Consider the following 19186-nt stretch of genomic DNA (forward strand, 5'->3'; position numbering starts at 1 on the left):
CGGTTCTTTTTTTTTTTTTTTTGGTATGATCTACCTACAGAAAAAATGCAAAGATTTTAAGTGATACAGTCTTTATTGACAATTTTTGCTTTTTAATTGGAATTTTTACTAACAATATAAGTATTACTATAATTGAATTAAGGTCTACAGTTTTGCTGTTTGCTTTCTGTTTGTCCCATCTGCTTTTTGATCCTTTCTTGTTCCTTTTCTGCCTTATTTTGGCAGAAAATCAAATCATTTTTAGTTTTCCATTTTAATTCTATTGACTTTTCAGCTATACTTCTTTGCATTTTTTTTAAAGTGGTTACTCTAGGGATTATAATACACATTCATATCTTCTCACAGTCAACAGTGGTTAATATTTTACCACCTCGCCTCCTTCTTTGTGCTATATATATATCTATATATATATCTCTATATATGCATTCATCAATTGTTATATATATATATATATATATCCTAGAATACCATGTTTTACTTTTTGCTTTCTGGTTGTATGTCTTTTAAGTAAAATTAGAATGAACACACACAATTTTATATTTACCCATATATTTTCCCGCTGTTGTCAATTTCCTTTAGTCTGCAAAATTCTCTTTAAAATTTTTTTTGTAGTGTAGGTCTGCTGGCAGTGAGATCTCATTTATCTAAAAATCCCTTTTCCGTTATCTTTAAAGATATAGAATTTGAGGTTGACAAGTGGTTGTGTGTGTATGTGTGTGTGTGTGTGTGTGTGTGCAGCACTTTAAAGATACTGTTTCATTGTCTCCTGGCCTCTGTTGTTTCTGATAAAAAGTTAACCATTACTCATATTGTTGTTCCTCCATATATAACATGTACATTCTCTCTGGCTACTTTGACAATTTTCTCTTCATCTTTGTTTTCCAGCAGTTTGACCATAAAGTTTCTAGGTATAATTTTCTTTGTTTTTATCCTTATTAGGGTTCACTGAGCTTCTTGGATCTTTACATTATGTTATGTTTTTGAAAAAATTGGGGAAAGTTTTGTTACTACTTCAAATATTTATCTGCCCTATTCTCTCTTTCCCTCTCAGGACTCCAGTTACATATATTTGTGCATTGTGATCTTGTCCCACAGTTCATTAAGGTTCTTTTATACCCCCCATCCTCAACTCTCCTTCTTTTTTTATTTCTGGTCTTCAGATAGGATAATTTCTGCATATCTCTCTTCGTGTTCACTGATTTATTTATTTTTCTACTCCAATCTGCTGTTAAGCCCATTCAATAATTTTATTTCAGATGCTGTATTTCTTTATTCTTTGTTTATTAAAGCTTTAATTCCTTTACTGCTATTTACCATCTATTCATTGATTTGGGACCATATTTTCCTTTAAGTCCTGGAGCTACTTTAAAGTTCTTGTCTGCTATTTCCGACATCTGGGTCATCCTAGTTAGGTTTCTGCTGGATAAGTTGACCCATTATTCTGTTATTGGTCACATGTGCCTGCATTTTTGTATGTCTAGCTAGTTTTATTACATGGTGGATATTATGGATGCTGTGTGTTATAGAAAATACAAATTTTGTTGTCTTCCTTTAAAGAGTATTGAATTTTCTTCTGGTAATCAGATAATTAACTCTCAGATCAGACTATCAGATCAGAATGAGTCATATAGGGATTTTTTTCAAGACTTATTTTTAAAGCAGTTTTAGGTTCGCAACAGAGCAAAAACTACAGAGAGTTACCATATAAATCTTCCTGCCACGTATGCACAACCCCCTCCACTCTCAACATTCTGCACCAGAATGGCACATTTGTTACAACTGATGAATGCATATCGTTATCAGTCAAAGTTCATAGTTTACATTATGGTGTAATGTTACACATTATGGGTTTGGACAAACAGATAATAATCTATATTCACTATTTATAGTATCATAAAGACACTATAATTTTAACAAAGTCCATATCAATTATTTCTATTATGAATTGTGCCTTTATTGTTGTATCTAAAAAAGTCATTGCCATATCCAAGTTTAGGTAGATTTTCTCCTATGTTATTGCCTAGTTTTATGGTTTCATGTTTTACATTTAGGTCTATGATTCATTTTGATGTGACTTTGTTTCATTTTTTTGTCTTTGTTTTTGAGACAGGGTCTTACTCTATCACCCAGATTGTAGTGCAGTGGCACGATCTTGGCTCACTGCATCCTCTGCCTCCTGGGCTCAGGTGATCTTCCCATCTCAGCCTCCTGAGTAGCTAGGACTACCGACATGCACCACCATGTCTGGCTTATGATTCATTTTGATTTACTTTTGTGAAGGGTGTAAGATCTGTGTCTACATTCATTATTTTGCATGTTGATGTCCAGTTGTTCCAGCACCATCTGTTGCAAAGATTCCTTTTCTCCGTTTTATTGCCTTTGCTCTTTTGTCAAAGATCAGTTGACTATATGTATATGGGTCTTTTAGTGCTTTCTATTCCATTGATCTATTTGTCTTTTCTTTTTTTCTTTACCAATACTGCACTGTCTTGATTACTATGCTTTGTGTAGTATGTCTTAAAAGTTAGATAGTGTCAGTTCTTTGACTTCATTCTTCTTTAATACTGTGTTGGCTGTTCTGGGTCTATTAGCTCTCTATATAAACTTTAGAATTTTGATTGGGATTGTGTTGAATCTATAGATGGGAAGAACTGACATCTTGACAGTATTGAGTCATCCTATCCACATGCATGAAATGGCTCTCCTCTTAGTTCGTTGATTTCTATCAATAGAGTATTGTAGTTTTCTTCTTATAGATCTTATACATATTTTATTAGATTTATACTTTAAGCTTTTGGAGGGTGCTAATGTAAATGTACTGTGTTTTTAATTTTAGATACCACTTATTTATTGCTGGCATATAGGAAAACAGTTTAGTTTTGTATATTAACCTTGTATCCTACAACCTTGCTGTGATCACGTATTAGTTCCAGGAGTTTTTCAATCAATTCTTTTGAATTTTCTACATAGACGATCATATTATCTGTGAACAAAGACAGTTTTCTTTCTTTCCTCATGATAAGGTTAGGGTTTATGTCCCCACCCAAATCTCATCTTGAATTGTCATCATCAGGTGTTGAGGGAGAGACCTGGTAAGAGGTGATTGGATCATGGGGGTGGTTTCCCCTATGCTGTTCTCGTGATAGTGAGTAAATTCTAACAAGATCTGTTGGTTTTATAAATGGTAGTTTTTCCTGCACTTAGACACAACTCTCTCTCACCTGCCACCATGTAAGTCATGCCTGCTTCCTCTTCTATCATGATTGTAAGTTTCCTGAGGCCTCCCCAGCCATGTGGAACTGTGAGTCAATTAAACCTCTTTCCTTTATAAATTACCCAGTCACAGGAAGTTCTTTATAGCAGTGTGAAAATGGACTAATACACCTCACAATCTTATATAACTTTTCTTATTGCATTAGGTGGTACTTACAGTATGATGTTGAGTGGTGGTAAGAAGGGACATCCTTGTCTTGTTTCTGATCTTAGTGGGAAATATTCTGGTTTCTTACCATTAACTGTTATGTTAGCTGTAGGGTTTTTGTAGATGTTTTTAATCACCTTGAGGATGTTTCCCGTCTGTTCTTAGTTTATTGAGAATTTTTATCATGAATGAGTGTTAGTTAGATTTTGTCAAGTGCTTTTTCTGCAGCTAGGACTATGTGATTTTTTTTTTCTTTTTTAGCTTGCTGATGTGATAGATTCCATTAATTGATTTTTTGAATGTTGAACCAGACTTGCCTACCTGAGATATATTATATTTGGCTATGGTGTATAATTCTTCTTATAGATTGTTAGACTTGATTTCCTAGTTTTTTTTTTTTGAGAATTTTTGCATCTGTGTTCATGAGAAATATTGGTCTGTCATTTTCTTGTAATGTCTTCGTCTGGTTTTGGTATTAAGGTCATGCTGGTTTCATAGAATTATTTAGGAAGTATTCCCTCCATTTCTATTTTCTGGAAGAGATTATAGAGAATTGGTATAATTTCTTCCTTAGATGTTTATTGGAATTCATCAGTGAACCCATCTGGGTAAGGATTATTTTTTTAAATTTTGTTAGGGTGGGGGTGGAGTAATCCTTTCTCTAGGACTAGAATAGCTCACTTCTACCCCTTTCTGGGTATCAGCAGAGTATCTGGGGTGTTCAGCGAGGTCTCTTCACTGTGATTGGTAGGAGGTCCTATGTCTCCCAGCTCTGTATAATCTCAGGAATCTCTGGGTAGCTGCCAACTCACAAGCAGCTGTTTTTTGTTTGTTTGTTTGTTTGTTTGTTTGTTTGTTTTCCTCCCCTGGCCTTGTATTGTCTTGTCTTGGTGCCCTGGGTATATGCAGCTTAGTATTTAGCTAAATGCTTAAGATGTCATTTATATGAGTAACTGGAGTACTGCTCTTCAGAGCTTCATTCTCTCTGATATCATACTCTTAAAACCTTCAGTAATCCCGACCTCCAGTCTGTTTCTCCAGCTCAGTAAGATTACTGTGTCCTGCTTGGGTTACCTCCTGGTGCCACAGTGTTCTCAGGCAGAAAGCTGGGGCAATTCTGAGGCTCATTCTATGTAGTTTCCCTCTCCCTGGGATCATAGTCCTGCAACTGTCTAAAATTGGTTGCCAAATATTCACTATTCACAATAGCAAAGACTTGGAACCAACCCAAATGTCCATCAGTGATAGACTGGATAAAGAAAATGTGGCATATATACACCATGGAATACTATGTGGCCATAAAAAAGGATGAGTTCATGTCCTTTGTAGGGACATGGATGAAGCTGGAAACCATCATTCTGAGCAAACCTATTGCAAGGACAGAAAACCAAACACTGCACATGTTCTCACTCATAGATGGGAATTGAACAATGAGAACACATGGACACAGGGCGGCGAACATCACACACTGGGGCCTGTCGTGGGGTGGGGGGAGTGGGGAGGGATAGCATTAGGAGAAATATCTAATGTAAATGACGAGTGAATGGGTATAGCAAACCAACATGACACATGTATACATGTGTAACAAACCTGCACGTTGTGCACATGTGCCCAAGAACTTAAAGTATAATGAAAAAAAAAAAAAGGAAAAAAATGCAAATAGGCAAGAAAGGCTTGATTCTGGAACATAATCAGATTTCAGATCTTGCTGACATAAACACCTCTGGGCCAAAAGTTTAAGTCAACTGGAGAGCCTTGACATTCTAATTGAGAGTTAGCCCTGCAAAGGAGGTGATTGATTAAATTGATTCTAACACATAACTGATTCTATAGGAAATCTGAGAACACTGACCCTTTAAAAGTTTATGAAATTATTATCTGTTTTTAGAGGTAGGAGATCCTTAACAGAATAAACTGACTTTATTTCTCTGAAAAAAAAAATTGTTTGTCGAATATTAAGGTGCACATATGTAAGCCAAGATCCAATGAGGGCTGGGACAGAAAAGCTGCTAAAGATTTGTGAGGTGAATGGAGATTCCAGGGGTTACACAGTGTCTTGGGAACATAAGAATTGAGGCCATCCAGAGTGGGGAGACCTCACTGAACAACATGGGCACTCATTTGATACCCAAGAAGGTCCATGTCTTAAGTAAGGCTATTGAAGCCCTGGAATGTTGGGTTTTAAAAATTAGTCTCCATTTCTCTTGTGCAGAACAAATAAGACAATCATTGTCCCAAGGATCCTTCTGCCAAGTTGGCTTGAATAATTAATAATAGGTTCATGCAAATCTGATGCTTAAATACTGAGTTAGCAGTAAAGGAATCTTCAGCATACCTTCCATATGCTTTATCAGAGGAGGAGGATTTGCAAAGAGAATGTCTTCCTGTTTATTGTTTTCCCTCTTATGACCACTGGCCATGCTTCAATCTATGTTTCCGGATCTGGAAAAAATCCTTCCAGTGCTGATGCCCTTTGCCATCTTAATCGCAGAGCCTTATAGGCACAATGAGTTGTTTATTGTACAAGTTTATGCATTTACAAAATAAAAATCTTCTGATGTTTGAAGTATGTATTTTCAAAAGAATGTGCTTATGAAAATATCTTTTTCAAGGTCTTCTTCCAATATTATTTCTTCTATGTACTTGTCTGTGATCAGGAGCTGGAATACATAGGTTTTTAAATAGTTAACTAAAGCATTTCTTTGGTGCTGAACATTGTCTTTAAAGGGAGTATATAAAGACCTCTTGTTTACCGGATTTGATTAATTGGAGGAGGAGCTTTCTTAAGCACACACTGTTTTCTCAAATGTTTCCCAGCCTCCTGCCAGTTCTGTCTATCGTGGGTCATTCAGCACACACTCGTTTGGATGACTCTTTTAAAAACTGTCACATGTCAATCAAAGAAAAGGAGATGCAAAATGAAGAAGTAAACTTGCTTTATTTGAAATTGAATAGACTGTCCCTGTAAAGTTTTTTTTTTGTTTCCTGGTTTAAGCTTAAATTAATTTTTTTTAATTTGACAAATAACATTGTATATGTTTGTCACATATAGCATGACGTTTCGAGGTGCATATACATTGTGAAATGGTTAACTCTTGCTAATTAACAAATGTATTACCTCACACAGTTATTTTTGTGATGGGCGCACTCAGCATCCACTCTGTTTGTATTTTTAAAGAATTCAGCATATCCTCATTTACCCTAGTGACCCTGCACCTGTAAAGCTTTTGTGCATCTTTGGGTTTCTAGCTACATTTTGTATTTTGGCAGTACTAAGGGGCAGGAAGAGATATGAGTGGATGATGATCGCTGAGTAAAATAAAGACTTAAGAATATTGCACTAGAAAACCACTTTGGGAAAAACTTCAAGTTTAGTATGGGGAATGTAAAGTGAAATTTTGTTGCCCTAGAAACTGTAGTCCACCGTGTTTCATCTGGAAGGACTTTAAAAAAATAATAGTTGTTAGTTTTCATCCTTCAGGGCAAAATAAAACACAGCAGTTTGAGCAGGTTTTTCAGAAGTTTGTGGTAGAATAATAAAGTTTTATTTTTTGAGAATTCTGACCTTAGAACAAAAGCTGACTAGCATAAATGATCACCTATATTCCTTTGTAAAAATCTCATAAATTTTAATAAAAATATAATGTCCTAGGATTTCCTTGAATTCAAAAGAGAAACTGTTTATACAATTCAAGTAACTTGCCCAAAAATTCAGAGTTGGGTAACTTCTATTTAAAAATGGAACAGTCCATTTTTCCTGGCATGAAGTCTTTAGGGATTATTGGCACTGTTAGTCCTCGGGCCCTCTTACTTCTTGTACCAGTTACTGCTGGTAGAGTGATGTGTCACAACTCAGCTTTCAGCAAGTCTAAATGGAGCTTCTTAAAGACATGGAATACATTTTTTTTTTTAATACTTTCGACACATAGCCCAGCTTGTACAGTGTCTGGTACAGAATAGTTGCTTAGAAATATTTTTAGAATGGCAAATGAATGCCTCTGCTTTAACATCAAAGACATTATTGTGGAAACAGTATGGGATTTTGTTCAGTATTCCTTCCACCAAATAGATAAGATTTTTAGTTTTAGAAAATAGTGTTGGCCAGGTGCGGTGGCTCACACCTGTAATCCCAGCACTTTGGGAGGCTGATGTGGGCGGATCACCTGAGGTCGGGAGTTCAAAACCAGCCTGACCAATATGGAGAAACCCTGTCTCTACTAAAAATACAACATTAGCTGGGTGTGGTGGCACATACCTGTAATCCCAGCTACTCAGGAGGCTGAGGCAGGAGAATCGCTTGAACCCCGGAGGTGGAGGTTGTGGTGAGCCAAGATCGCGCCATTGCACTCCAGCCTGGGTGACAGGGTGAGACACCATCTCAAAAAATAAATAAATAAATACATAAATAAATAAATAAATAAATAAATACCGTTAACTCTTTAGTACTTTCCTAAGCAAAAAATTGAGGAAGAATGTAGGCAAAATTTATATTTACAGCTGACCTGACGGCAGTGTTTACAGAAGTTTCTATACATAAATAGCTGCTAGAGGAGTTTTTAAAACTTCTAAATTCAGTGTGTTAACTTGGACCTTTTTTCTTGTAGGATGTTTTGGTAAAATAACTGGTCTACTGGTTTGTTTGTTGGTTTTTTTTCTATTATACTTGAAGTTCTGGGATACATGCACAGCACATGCAGGTTTGATACATAGGTATACACGTGCCATAGTGGTTTGCTGCACCCATCAACCCATCATCCACATTAGGTATTTCTCCTAATGCTATCCCTCCCCTAGCCTTCCACCCCCTGACAGGCCCCAGTGTGTGTGATGTTCCCCTCCCTTTGTCTATGTGTTCTCATTGTTCAACTCCCATTTGTGAGTGAGAACATGTGGTGTTTGGTTTTCTGTTCCTTTGTTAGTTTGCTGAGAATGATGGCTTCCAGCTTCATATCCCTGCAATGGACATGAACTCATTCTTTTTTATGGCAGCATAATATTCCATGGTGCCACATTTTCTTTATCCAGTCTGTCATTGATGGGCATTTGGGTTGGTTCCAAGTCTTTGCTATTGTGAATAGTGCTGCAATAAACATACGTGTGCATGTGTCTTTATAGTAGGCTTTGAGTATATACCCAGTAATGGGATTGCTGGGTCAAATGGTATTTCTGGTTCTAGATCCTTGAGGAATCACCACACTGTCTTCCACAATAGTTGAACTAATTTACACTCCCACCAACAGTGTTAAAGTGTTCCAATTTCTCCACATCCTCACCAGCATCTGTTGTTTCCTGACTTTTTAATGATCGCCATTCTAACTAGTGTGAGATTGTATCTCATTGTGGTTTTGATTGTGTTTCTCTAATGACCAGTGATGATGAGCTTTTTGTCATGTTTGTTGGCTGCATAAATGTCCTCTTTTGAGAAGTGTCTGTTCATATCCTTCACCCACTTTTTGATGGGGTGGTTTTTTTCTTGTAAATTTGTTTAAGTTCCTTGTAGATTCTGGATATTAGCCCTTTGTTAGATGGATAGATTGTGAAATTTTTCTCCCATTCTATAGGTTGCCTGTTAAGTCTAATGATAGTTTCTTTTTCTGGGCAGAAGCTCTTTAGTTTAGTTAGATCCCATTTACCAGTTTTTGCTTTTGTTGCCATTGCTTTTGATGTTTTAGTCGTGAAGTCTTTGCCCATGCCTATGTTCTGAATGGTATTGCCTAGGTTTTCTTCTAGGGTTCTTATGGTTTTAGGTCTTATGTTTAAGTCTTTAATCCATCTTGAGTTAATTTTTATGTAAGATGTAAGGAAGGGGTCCAGTTTCAGTTTTCTGCATATGGCTAGCCAGTTTTCCCAACACTATTTATTAAATAGGAAATCCTTTCCCCATTGCTCGTTTTTGTCAGATTTGTCAAAGATCAGATGGTTGTAGATGTGTGATGTTATTGTTGAGGGTTCTGTTTTGTTCCACTGGTCTGTATATTTGTTTTGGTACCAGTACCATGCTGTTTTGGTTACTGTAGTCTTGTAGTATAGTTTGAAGTCAGGTAGCGTGATGCCTCCAGCTTTGTTCTTTTTGCTTAGGATTGTTTTGGCTATACAGGCTCTTTTTTGGTTCCATATGAAATTTAAAGGAGTTTTTTTCTAATTTTGTGAAGAAAGTCAGTGGTAGCTTGATGGGGATAGCATTGAATCTATAAATTACTTTGGGCAGTATGGCCATTTTCACAATATTGATTCCTCCTATCCATGAGCATGGAATGTTTTTTTCTGTTTGTTTGTGTCCTCTCTTATTTCCTTGAGCAGTAGTTTGTAGTTCTCCTTGAAGAGATCCTTCACATCCCTTGTAAGTTGTATTTCTAGGTATTTTAATCTCTTTGTAGCAATTGTGAATGGGAGTTCACTCATGATTTGGCTCTCTGTCTATTATTGGTGTATAGGAGTGCCTGTGATTTTTGCACATTGATTTTGTATCCTGAGACTTTGCTGAAGTTGCTTATCAGCTTAAGGAGATTTTGGGCTGAGACGATGGAGTGTTCTAAATATACAATCATGTCATCTGCAAACAGAGTCAATTTGACTTCCTCTCTTCCTATTTGAATACCCTTTATTTCTTTCTCTTGCCTGATTGCCCTGGCCAGAACTTCCAATATTATGTTGAATAGGAGTGGTGAGAGAGGGCATCCTTGTCTTATGCTGGTTTTCAAAGGGAATGTTTCCAGCTTTTGCCCATTCAGTATGATATTGGCTGTGTGTCATAAATAGCTCTTATTATTTTGAGATGCGTTGCATTAATACCTAGTTTATTGAGAGTTTTTAGCATGAAGCGGTGTTGAATTTTATCAAAGGCCTTTTCTGCATCTATTGAGATAATCACGTAATTTTTGTTATTGGTTCTGTTTATGTGATGGATTACGTTTAGTAGTTTGTGTATGTTGAATCAGCCTTGCATCCCAGAGATGAAGCCAACTTGATCTCGGTGGATAAGCTTTTTGATGTACTGCTGGAATCGGTTTGCCAGTATTTTATTCAGGATTTTTGCATCGATGTTCATCAGGAATATTGGCCTGAAATTTTCTTTTTTTGTTGTTTCTGCCAGGTTTTGGTATCAGGATGATGCTGGCCTCATTAAATGAGTTAGGGAGGATTCCCTCTTTTTCTGTTGTTTGGAATGGTTTCAGAAGGAATGGTACCGGCTCCTCTTTGTACCTCTGGTAGAATTCAACTGTGAATTCTTCAGGTCCTGGGCTTTTTTTGATTGGTAGGCTATTAATTACTGCCTCAATTTCAGAACTTGTTATTGGTCTATTCAGGGATTCGACTTTTTCCTGGTGTAGTCTTGAGTGGGTGTATGTGTCCAGGAATTTATCCATTTTTTCTGGATTTTCTAGTTTATTTGTGTAAAGGTGTTTATACTATTCTCTGATGATAGTTTGTATTTCTGTGGGATCAGTGGTGATATCCCCTTTATCATTTTTTTATTATGTCTGTTTGATTCTTCTCTCTGTTCTTCTTTATTAGCAGTCTATTTTGTGAATCTTTTCAGAAAACCAGCTCCTGGATTCTTTATTTATTTTTTTTTTAAGAGTTTTTTATGTCTGTATCTCCTTCAGTTCTGGTCTGATCTTAAGTTATTTCTTGTCTTCTGCTAGCTTTTGAATTTGTTTGCTCTTGCTTCTCTAGTTCTTTTAATTGTGTTATTAGGGTGTCAATTTTAGATCTTTCCCACTTTCCCCTGTGGGCATTTAGTGCTGTAAATTTCCCTTTAAACGCTGCTTTAGCCGTGTCCCAGAGATTCTGGTACATTGTGTCTTTGTTCTCATTGGTTTCAAAGAACTTCTTTCTTTCTTTCTTTCTTTTTTTTTTTTTTTTTTTGAGACGGAGTCTCGCTCTGTCGCCCAGGCTGGAGTGCAGTGGCGCGATCTCGGCTCACTGCGAGCTCCGCCTCCCGGGTTCACGCCATTCTCCTGCCTCAGCCTCTCCGAGTAGCTGGGACTACAGGCGCCCGCCACTACACCCGGCTAATTTTTTTGTATTTTTAGTAGAGACGAGGTTTCACTGTGTTAGCCAGATGGTCTCGATCTCCTGACCTCGTGATCCGCCCTTCTCAACCTCCCAAAGTGCTGGGATTACAGGCGTGAGTTTATTTCTGCCTTAATTTCGTTATTTATCCAGTAGTCATTCAGGAGCAGGTTGTTCAGTTTCCATGCAGTTGTGTGGTTTTGAGTGAGTTTCTTAATCCTGAGTTCTAATTTTATTGCGCTGTAGTCTGAGAGACTGTTTGTTATGATTTCTGTTCTTTAGTATTTGCTGAGGAGTGTTTTACTTCCAATTATGTGGTCAATTTTAGAATAAGTGCGATGTGGTGCTGAGAAGGATGTATATTCTGTTGATTTGGTGTGGAGAGTTCTGTAGATGTCTATTAGATCTGCTTGGTCCAGAGCTGAGTTCAAGTCCTGAATATCCTTGTTAATTTTCTGTCTCATTCATCTGTCTGATACTGACAGTGGGGTTTTAAAGTCTTCCACTATTATTGTGTGGGAGTCTAAGTTTCTTTGTAGGTCTCTAAGAACTTGCTTTATGAATCTGGGTGCAGCTGTTTTGGGTATTGTGTATGTTGAACCAGGCTTGCATCCCAGAGATGAAGCCAACTTGATCTCGGTGGATAATCTTTTTGATGTACTGCTGGAATCGGTTTGCCAGTATTTTATTCAGGATTTTCGCATTGATGTTCATCAGGGATATTGGCCTGAAATTTTCTTTTTTTGTTGTGTTTCTGCCAGGTTTTGGTATCAGGATGATGCTGGCCTCATTAAATGAGTTAGGGAGGAGTCCCTCTATTTAGGATAGTTAGCTCTTCTTGTTGCAATGATCCCTTTACCATTATATAATTCCCTTCTTTGTCTTTTTTTATCTTTGTTGGTTTAAAGTCTGTTTTATTAGAGACTAGGATTGCAACCCCTGCTTATTTTTCCTTTCCATTTGCTTGAAAAATATTCCTCCATCCTTTATTTTGAGGCTATGTGTGTCTTTGCACGTGATATGGGTCTCCTGAATACGGCACACTGAGGGGTCTTGACTCTATCCAATTTGCCAGTCTGTGTCTTTTAATTGGGGTATTTAGCACATTTACATTTAAGGTTAATGTCCTTTCTTCCACTTTATCAAATTGGCTATTGATACTGTGTATACTTCATGAAGTTCTCGTGCTGTGTTTTTCATCTTCATCAGGTCATTTATGTTCTTCTCTAAACTGGTTACAGACTAGGATTGCAACCCCTGCTTATTTTTCCTTTAGTTAGCAATTCCTCTAACCTTTTTTCAGGGTTCTTAGCTTCCTTGTATTGGATTAGAACATGCTCCTTTAGCTCGGAGTAGTTTGTTATTACCCACTTTCTGAAGCCTACTTCTGTCAATTTCATCAAATTAATTCTCTATCCAGTTTTATTCCCTTGTTGGCGAGGAGTTGTGATCCCTTAGAGGAGAAGGGGCATTCTGGTTTTTGGAATTTTCAGCCTTTTGGTGCTGGTTTTTCCTCATCTTTGTGGATTTATCTACCTCTGGTCTTTGATGTTGGTGACCTTCGGATGGGGATTTTGTGTGGATGTCTTTTTTGTTGATGTTGATGCTATTCCTTTCTGTTTGTTAGTTTTCCTTCTAATAGGCCCCTCTGCTGCAGGTCTTCTGGAGTTTGCTGGAGGTCCACTCCAGACCCTGTTTGCCTGGGTATCACCAGTGGAGGCTGCAGAACAGCAAAGATTGCTGCCTGTTCCTTCCTCTGGAAGCTTTGTCCCAGAGGGCCACCCGCCAGATGCAAGCTGGAGCTCTCCTGTATGAGGTGTCTGTCGACTCCTGTTGGGAGGTGTCTCCTAGTCAAGAGGCATGGGGGTCAAGAACCCACTTGAGGAGGCAGTCTGTCCCTTAGCAGAGCTCTAGCGCTGTGCTGGGAGATCCACTGCTTTCTTCAGAGCCAGCAGGCAAGAACGTTTAAGTCTGCTGAAGCTGTGCCCACAGCTGCACCTTCCCCCAGGTGCTCTGTCCCAGGGAGATGGGAGTTTTATCTATAAGCCCCTGACTGGGCCTGCTGCCTTTCTTTCAGAGATGCCCTGCCCAGAGGGGAGGAATCTAGAGAGGCAGTCTGGCTACAGTGGCTTTGCAGAGCTGCTGTGGGCTCCACCTAGTTCAAACTTCCCTGCAGCTTTGTTTACACTGTGAAGGGAAAACCCGCCTACTCAAGCCTCAGTAATGATGGGTGCCCCTCCCCCCACCAAGCTCTAGCATCCCAGGTTGACTTCAGACTGCTGTGCTGGCAGGGAGAATTTCAATCCAGTGGATCTTAGCTTGCTGAGCTCCATGGGGTTGGGATCTGCTGAGCTAGACCACTTGGCTCCCTGGCTTCAGCCCCCTTTCCAGGAGAGTGAGTGGTTCTGTCTCGCTGGCATTCCAGACACCACTGAGGTATGGAAAAAAAACTCCTGTAGCTAGCTCAGTGTTGCCCAAATGGCGGCCTAGTTTTGTGCTTGAAACCCAGGGCCCTGGTGGTGTAGGCACCCAAGGGAATCTCCTGGTCTGCCGGTTGTGAAGACCGTGGGAAAAGCGTAGTATTTGGGCCAGAGTGTACCGTTCCTCATGGCACCGTCCCTCACAGCTTCCCTTGGCTAGGGGAGGGAGGGAGTTCCCTGACTCCTTGTGCTTTCCGGGTGAGTTCCCTGACTCCTTGCACTTTCCACCCTGCTTCTGCTTACCCTCCGTGGGCTGTACCCACTGTCTAACCAGTCCCAGTGAGATGAGCCAGGTACCTCAGTTGGAAATGCAGAATCACCCGCCTACTGCATCGATCTTGCTGGAAGCTGCAGACTGGAGTTCCTATTTGGCCATCTTGCCAGCCACCCCCTACTGTGTATTTTTTAATGGCATCAGAATAGTTCATTGTCAGGCTGTTCCATAATTTATTTGTACAAGTTACCTCTATGTGGATATTTAGGTTGTACACACATACACACCCCTTTGTGCAAGTGTCTTGCTATTTCCTTAGAAAAAATCTTATATATGAAGATACTGCATAAAGTCATATGTACATTTTTTATAATTGTTGTGAGGATTCAGTTACGTGCTATTATAAACCCTTGCAACAATGCCTGACAGTAAAATCTCAAGGGGTTTTCATAGTATGGTGATTATTTTCATTGTCTCAGTCTTGCCACTTGACTTTGAGCCCCTAAATAAAGTGACTGCTTCAATTAGAAAAACATCAGAGATCCTTACTCAAAGTGGCCTGAACAATAAGGAAATTTCTGATTCTTGATTAAATGATAAAGAAATTTTATTACAGGATGCTCGGGGGGCTGAGTACAGAACTAGTTAATTCAGAAGCTCAAGAGTATCAATGAAGAACCAGTCTTTCAATGTATGTTGCCTGCCATTCTCGCTAAGTTAGCTTTTCTTCAAGCTAGTCCCATCACATGATACAGTGCTTACTGAGAGTCATACTTGAATCAAAAGAAGAAAAGGCTAGTTCTCTCTCACTCTATTTAAGGGCAGTGAAGTCTTTTTCTGAAGTACCTAGCAGATTTACCCTCACATTTCATTTGCCATTATTGAATAAATAGAATGGGACCACCATGATTAGCTTAGACGATTGTTTTTCCTACCTTTTGATTTTGACACACTAGGAAATACATTTTACTTTGTCATGACAAGGGCACTTATCACACATCACTTCTGTTTGGGTAATTAAATGTAATTCAAAATAAGTTTCTCAAAATAATGCTTACCTTTACTACTGATTGTAAGTTAAATGCTATTTTACTTTAAATAGGTTTTTAATACCTAAATACAAAAATTTAGAACAGATTTAACTTGATGTATAGATATGGGCTGTTCATGAATTTTTTTCAGTCTGGAATACATGAGGACAATGCTATGAGCATATATGGTACATGGTTGAGCCGTTTTTTTCAAACTTTGAGTCAAGATTAAAAATACCTTTTTACACAAACAGGTCATTGTGAGTAGTAAAATAATCTTAATAATAATTTATTCAGATGAGATTCATCAATGAATTCTGTACTTAGTGGGAGGGGATTACACAAGTGTATCAATACCAGGATTTGGGGATCGTTGGGAACCATCTTGGAAGCTGCCTAGCACAAAGTATGAGGCAACTAAATGCAGTATGTCATCCTGGGTTAAATTATGGATTGGGAAGAAAATGTTGTAAAGAAAAATTGAGAAAATTGATGATTTGAGCATGGGTTGAATGTTAGGTAATATTACATCTGTATGTTTTTAATTTTAATAATTGTATTATGGGTATGTAAGTCAATGTTTTTGTTATTTGGAACTATACGCTGAAGTATTTATGTGAAGGAAGGGTAATAAAGTTTTTGTACTATTCTTGCATGCCTTTTCTAAATTTGAAATTATTTCAAAGTTAAAATTTAAAAATGTCAAGAGAAATTGTTTTAAAATGAAAACAATGTGAATCTGGTTCTTAAGTTCATACATACTGAATATATTGTATGTATGTCAGTCCTTTTAATAGGCTGTTGGATTTAGTTTATTAGCATTTTGTGGAGGATTTTTGAACTGATATTCATAGAAAATATTAGTTTGTAGGTTTCTTTCTTCTTGAGGTGTCTTTGGCTTTGGTATCAGGGTAATGCTGGCCTCATAGAATTGGTAAGAAGTATTGGCTCCTCTTCTATTTTTTTAAAGAGTTTGAGAAGGATTGGTGTTCTTGAAATGTTTGGTAGAATTCACCAATGAAACAATATGGTTCTGAACTTTTTTTTATTGGGAGAGTTTTGATTACTTATTGACTGTACTTATAGTATGTTTGTTCAGATTTTATATTTCTTCTTGAGTCAGTTTTGGCAATTTTGGTGTTCTTAGTAATTTGTCCATTTTTTATTCTCTTACCATGTATCTGGTTTAATGTATATGGAACAATAGTGCGTTTTTGCATTGTGTAAACATATCTGATTTAATTTTATGTGAAGTTACATTTAAACCATCTAAAATAAATCCTCCATTAAACTGCCTTGCCTTGCATATCTAACCTAAAATGCACTTATCATTTGAGCATTCCATTTGCTCCACATTCACATCAATATTTGGTATTTTCCATTGTTTTCATTTTAGCCCTGTGGTAGGGGTGTTCCAAGTGATTTTATTTTTTAAGTTTGAGGTTTTATTTTAACACTGTCATCTACAAGAATATCATTACAAACAATACATCTGGGGTCCATCATTTCTATTGTTTTGCACATTTATAAAACGATGTTTTAAATCAAGCTTATTTTAAAATCTTATGGTTATTATTTTCTATATAAAACGTGGCTCAAGTCAAGTCAAAGATTACTGATTGGAGTCAACATTTTCTCTCAATTTTTTCACTATCAACACTTCCAAATCTGGTAGTTGGCCTTGCCTCTGTAGTTTTACTTCACTATCTTTTTTTCTTCTGAGTATAGAGTGATTCATTTTAAGGACTGCTTGTACTAAATCAGTTAAAATATTACAGTTGCTGAGAATTTGAAAATTTTTATACTCAATAACATTCTTTCTGAAAAATACACTGAAAGTTTGTAACTAAACTTGGTTGAAAGAATCAGCACTTTGCCAATAGATAAACTTCTCACATACTTTGCTTATAACTCTACAGTTACTCTTTAACCTCTTCATTATCGTCAGATTGACCATCTATGTCAGAAGATCAAATGAGATATCAGTGAACCAAATACCTATTCCTGACCAATTTATGTTGTATTCGTCTCACATGATAGTCTCAGTTGGCTGCATTGTTCATTCTATTGTTCATTTGATGTTAAGGGTATATGCAATATGCTCTATGTGGTTTATTCTATTCCTTTATTTTTTTATGCCGGTGGCAAGTCACTGATTTAATTTTATGATCCACTAATTGATCATAACCCTCGGTTTGAAAAACATGGGTTTTAACCAGTCACCATTGTCTGTGGGAGGTGGATCCAGCTTTTCCAAAGCATATGGCCTTGCAGAAATGGGATAAATGCTGGACACACGGTCAGGCTTCTGTTTGAAAGGAGAAGAAGGGGTTGACAACTAGAGGTTAGGATAGTCAACCAAAATAATCTGCTGCAGAGACTGTAGCTTACTCATTTAACTGTCCTAAGCATCTGATGTGCCAGGAAGTACTGTATCAACTTGTTTCCCTTATTCAAATGGCTCTCAACGATTATTCTTCCTTTTTCCGGTTTGTTTGTAGTTTTGTGTTCCTCAGATATTTTTTCTTGTTGCTATCATTGTGCTTGCCTTTACATTGTCATACTATCTCCTACAATCCCATTTTAAAAAGTTCGCTTTTCATTTTGCTGCTTTTCATCTGCTTAGACAAAAGACTAGCTTCTTAAAAGCTGTGGCTCAAGAGTAACCAAGTTCTCGGTCAGATCTAAGGTTTTACTTTATGATCTTTTTCATGGTGATATTTGCTTATTAGATTTTTTAAATGACATCCAAAATTTTTAGCTGTGGCCTGGCTAGTTACCAATAAGTTATCTCTGAAATACAGAAGTGCTCCTGTACCCTTCAGTCTTCCAGAACAAAAGCTTCTGCTCTTATTAAATGGTAATAATGTAATCACAATACTTGGGGACTCTACTAGATTATATTCCTTGTTTTCCTTGATGTTGGGTAAAGAGAAGTCTCCTGTCCCACAGATCATTAATTTTAGAATTATGAGTAACATCAAATATATTCATCGTTGTAACCTAGCTTCAGTTAGTCAACAAATACTTTAAAATATTGTATTTCACCAATTGTAAGATGCTCACTTTCTGACTTTTTTTTTTTTTTTTTTGAGATGGAGTCTCTCACTGTCGCCCAGGCTGGAGTGCAGTGGCACGATCTACGCTCACTGCAAGCTCCATCTCCCGGGTTCATGCCATTCTTCTGCCTCAGCCTCCAGAGTAGCTGGGACTACAGGTGCCTGCCATGGCGCACGGCTAATTTTTTGTATTTTTAGTAGAGACGGGGTTTCACCGTGTTAGCCAGGATGGTGTGGATCTCCTGACCTCGTGATCCGCCCGCCTTGGCCTCCCAAAGTGCTGGGATTACAGGCGTGAGCCACCATGCCCGGCCATTTTCTGACATTTTAGTACCTCTGAAATCAGAATGTAGCTTACATTTAATGGTGTCCTACAGTTGCTCTTGTCCCTGTGGTAAATCATGGTGTAGTTTCCACATGAACTTGGTTGCTAATCCTAGAGACATGACTGAACTGCACACCTTTCACTGTTTTAGCTAACAAGCCATTGAATAATAAACCATTTAAGGACCTTTCAGAAAAGAATAGGAGTTTTGTCGCTGCCGAAAATGTCTTCTGTTAATACCCTCTGTTAAGATTCAGATAGTGCTACCACCAACATGGCACATGTATACATATGTAACAAACCTGCACGTTGTGCACATGTACCCTAGAACTTAAAGTATAATAATAATAAAAATAAAGTAAAAAGATTAAGATAGTGCTACTATCATCAAAGCTTTGTAAGAATGAGCATCTGAAGCTTGAAAGAAAGTCCCAGAGACAACAGAGGATTGCTCTTTTAAGAATTGCTGGCCGGGCGCGGTGGCTCACGCTTGTAATCCCAGCACTTTGGGAGGCCGAGGCGGGCGGATCACGAGGTCAGGAGATCGAGACCACGGTGAAACCCTGTCTCTACTAAAAATACAAAAAATTAGCCGGGCGTGGTGGCGGGCGCCTGTAGTCCCAGCTACTTGGAGAGGCTG

The 19186-nt window shown here is 37.9% G+C and overlaps 1 protein-coding gene across 2 annotated transcripts in view; it reads left to right on the forward strand.

Moving 5' to 3' along the window:
• The window catches only part of SRBD1 (S1 RNA binding domain 1), a 225894-nt gene that overhangs the window by 174505 nt on the left and 32203 nt on the right, over window positions 1–19186 (forward strand). The window lies entirely within an intron of this gene.

The sequence above is a fragment of the Hylobates moloch genome, unplaced genomic scaffold (assembly GCF_009828535.3).
Source record: "Hylobates moloch isolate HMO894 unplaced genomic scaffold, HMol_V3 SCAFFOLD_15, whole genome shotgun sequence".
In the NCBI taxonomy this organism is placed as follows: domain Eukaryota; kingdom Metazoa; phylum Chordata; class Mammalia; order Primates; family Hylobatidae; genus Hylobates; species Hylobates moloch.